The 3,230-nt window shown below is 41.0% G+C and overlaps 1 pseudogene; it reads left to right on the forward strand.

The window, feature by feature from the left end:
- Positions 1-377: 377 nt before the first annotated feature.
- Positions 378-909, forward strand: LOC103069502 (60S ribosomal protein L11 pseudogene; annotated as a pseudogene).
- The last annotated feature ends 2,321 nt before the right edge of the window (positions 910-3,230 follow it).

The following is a 3,230-nucleotide window of genomic DNA, read 5'->3' on the forward strand; positions in this document are numbered from 1 at the left end:
AAGGTCCTCACCTTAGACCAGAAGGTCTTCTTGAGGCAAAGTGGACAGTGAGATATATTTCTTGAAGTTTTGTCTTCTGGGAGAATTTCCTTTCTCTACTGTCTTTCAAGGCATGGAGACGTAAAGCTGAAGCCAGACACTTCTGGTTGATGCTGCAGTATTGTGCATGTCCATCTGTAAATCAGGGCTAGGTTGTTTGCTTTTTTCTTCTCAATCAACTTTCCTTGGGGCCAAGTTGTTCGCACTCACAAAATACGTACTCCCACCTATGTAGCTTCTTGTGTCTTCATGAGAAGCCCACTTCACAAGGCCCACTTCTCTCATTCTCTCTTTCATCGCCACTTGATGAAGGGTTGCTTCTGAGCACCTCTAACATCATGGCATAGGATCAAGGTGAAGAGGAGAACCCCATAAGGGAACTTTGCATCTGCAAGCTCTGCCTCAACATCTGTGTGGGGGAAAGTTGAGACAGACTGACCCCAGCAGCCAAGGTGCTGGCGCAGCTCACAGGCCAGACGCCTGTGTTCTCCAAAGCCAGATACACTGTCAGATCCTTTGGCATCAGGAGAAATGAAAAGATTGTTCACTGCACAGTCCGTGGGGCCAAGGCAGAAGAAATCCTGGAAAAATGTCCAAAGGTGTGGAGAACATGTGTTAAGAAAAAATGACTTCTCAGATATTAGAAACTGGTTTTGGGATCCAAGAACACATCGACTGGGGATCACATATGACCCAAGAATTGGTATCTACGAGCTGGACTTCTACATGGTGCTGGGTTGGCCAGTTTTCAGCATTGCAGATGAGAAGCACAGGACAGGCTGCATTAGGGCCAAACACAGAATCAGCAAAGAGGAGGCCATGCACTGGTTCCAGCAGAAGTATGATGGGATCATTCTTCCTGGCAAATAAGTTCTCGTTTCTATCCAAAAGGTTAATAAAAAGTTTTCAGCAAAATGTAAAAAACAAAAATGCCACAAGTTAGTAAATGTCTGTATATCGAATGCTATATAACAGTAAATAATTAAATCTAGATGAAATGGAAACATTTCTAAAGATACTGTATATCAGCTACTAAAACTGACACATAAGATGTAGAAGCTCTGAACAGATTAATAACTACAGAAGAAATTTGAATAGTAGTAAAAAATCTACACCTAAAAAAGGCACTAGGCCAAGACAGATTTATGAGTAAGCTCTACCAATGTTTCGAAGACAGTATTACCCCAATGCTACTTTTAAACATGGACAAGTATGAAAATGTATTAATTTGTTCTATGAAGTCAGCAAAATCCCAATACCTCTTTTTTTTGTAACATCTTTATTGGAGTATAATTGCTTTACGATGGTGTGTTAGTTTCTGCTTTATATCAAAGTGAATTAGCTATACATATACATATATCCCAATATCTCCTCCCTCTTGCGTCTCCCTCCCACCCTCCCTATCCCACCCCTCTAAGTGGTCACAAAGCACCGAGCTGATCTCCCTGTGCTATGTGGCTGCTTCCAACTAGCTATCTATTTTACATTTGGTAGTGTGTATATGTCCATGCGACTCTCTCACATCGTCCCAGCTTACCCTTCCCCCTCCCTGTGTCCTCAAGTCCATTCTCTATGTCTGCGTCTTTATTCCTGTCCTGCCCCTAGGTTCTTCAGAACTTTTTTTTTTTAGATTCCATATGTATGTGTTAGCATACGGTATTTATTTTTCTCTTTCTGACTTACTTCACTCTGTATGACAGTCTCTAGGTTCATCCACCTCACTACAAGTAATTCAATTTCGTTTCTTTTTATGGCTGAGCAATATTCCATTATATATTTGTGCCACATCTTCTTTATCCATTCATCTGTCGATGGACACTTAGCTTGCTTCCATGTCCTGGCTATTGTAAATAGAGCTTCAGTGAACACTGTGGTCCTTGACTCTTTTTGAATTATGGTTTTCTCAGGGTATATGCCCAGTAGTGGGATTGCTAGGTCACATGGTAGTTCTATTTTTAGTTTTTAAGGAACCTCCATACTGTTCTCCATAGTGGCTGTATCAATTTACATTCCCACAACAGTGCAAGAGGGTTCCCTTTTCTCCACACCCTCTCCAGCATTTATTGTTTGTAGATTTTTAAAAATTAATTAATTAATATATTTATTTATTTATCTTTGGCTGTATTGGGTCTTCATTGCTGTACACGGGCTTTCTCTAGAAAGAGTAGCGGGGGTTACTCTTCGTTGCAGTGCACGGGCTTCTCCTTGTGCTGGCTTCTCTTGTTGTGGAACATGAGCTCTAGTTGTGTGGGCTTCAGTAGTTGTGGCATGCGGGCTCAGTAGTTGTGGATCGCAGGCTCTAGAGCACAGGGTCAGTAGTTGTGGAGGTCAGGCTTTGTTGCTCCGCGGCATGTGGGATCTTCCCGGGCAAGGGCTTGAACCCATATCGCCTGCATTGGCAGGTGGGTTCTTAACCACTGTGCCACCAGGGAAGCCCTGTTTGTAGATTTTTTCATGATGGCCATTCTGACTGGTGTGAGGTGATACCTCATTGTGGTTTTGATTTGCATTTCTCTAATGATTAGCGATGTTGAGCATCCTTTCATGTGTTTGTTGGCAATCTGTATATCTTCTTTGGAGAAATGTCTATTTAGGTCTTCTGCCCATTTTTGGATTGGGTTGCTTGTTTTTTGATATTGAGCTGCATGAGCTGCTTGTAAATTTGGGAGATTAATCCTTTGTCAGTTTCTTTGTTTGCAAATATTTTCTCCCATTCTGAGGGTTGTCTTTTCGCCTTATGTTTTTCCTTGCTGTGCAAAAGCTTTTAAGTTTCATTAGGTCCCATTTGTTTATTTTTGTTTTTATTTCCATTTCTGTAGGAGGTGGGTCAAAAAGAATCTTGCTGTGATTTATGTTATAGAGTGTTCTGCCTATGTTTTCCTCTAAGAGTTTTATAGTGTCTGGCCTTACATTTAGGTCTTTAATCCATTTTGAGTTTATTTTTGTGTATGGTGTTAGGGAGTGTTCTAATTTCACTATTTTTCATGTAGCTGTCCAGCTTTCCCAGCACCACTTTTGAAAAGGCTGTCTTTTCTCCATTGTATATTCTTGCCTCCTTTATCAAAAATAAGGTGACCATATGTGTGTGGGTTTATCTCTGGGCTTTCTATCCTGTTCCATTGAACTATATTTCTGATTTTCTGCCAGTACCATACTTTCTCAATTACTGTAGCTTTGTAGTGTAGTCTGAA

The sequence above is a fragment of the Lipotes vexillifer genome, unplaced genomic scaffold, assembly GCF_000442215.2.
Source record: "Lipotes vexillifer unplaced genomic scaffold, Lipotes_vexillifer_v1.1 scaffold1158, whole genome shotgun sequence".
Taxonomy (NCBI): domain Eukaryota; kingdom Metazoa; phylum Chordata; class Mammalia; order Artiodactyla; family Lipotidae; genus Lipotes; species Lipotes vexillifer.